The following is a 608-nucleotide window of genomic DNA, read 5'->3' as shown; positions in this document are numbered from 1 at the left end:
GGGCGACAGAATGAGACTCCAACTCAAAAAAAAAAAAAAAAGAAAGAAACATATATATGTATAATACATGCATATTACATTTACATGCACTTGTAAATTAAAACATTGACGGAAAAAAGGCCAGTTGGAATAATATTCTCTGTGGATACCACAATCGTGTGCCAAAGGTAAGCATCCCCTTGACATTGACTTATTTTGGTTTCTTGATCTCTATTTCTTTTTAGAGACAGGGTCTTGCTCTGTTACCTAGACTGGCGTGCAGTGGTGTAATCATAGATCACTGCAACCTCAAACTCCTGGGCTCAAGCAATCCTCCTGCCTCAGCCTCCCAAGTAGATGGGACTACAGGTATATGCTACCATGCCTGGCTATTTTAAGAAATTTTTTTTCGGGGGGGTACACCTCATCAATAAGGGTACATGCATAATGAACATTTGTATACCTAACCCTGAATTGTACCCCACATCTTTAAAATAAAAATAAGGCTAGTCTCGGTGGCTCAGCCTGTAATCCCACGCTTTGGGAGGCCAAGGTGAGTGGACTGCCTGAGCCCGTGGGTTCGAGACCCGCCTGGGCAACTTGGCGAGACCTCATCTCTACAATAAAAA

The sequence above is a fragment of the Carlito syrichta genome, unplaced genomic scaffold (assembly GCF_000164805.1).
Source record: "Carlito syrichta isolate Samal-C Ts95f unplaced genomic scaffold, Tarsius_syrichta-2.0.1 Scaffold304746, whole genome shotgun sequence".
Lineage (NCBI taxonomy): Eukaryota > Metazoa > Chordata > Mammalia > Primates > Tarsiidae > Carlito > Carlito syrichta.
Note: the sequence above shows the minus strand (reverse complement) of the source record.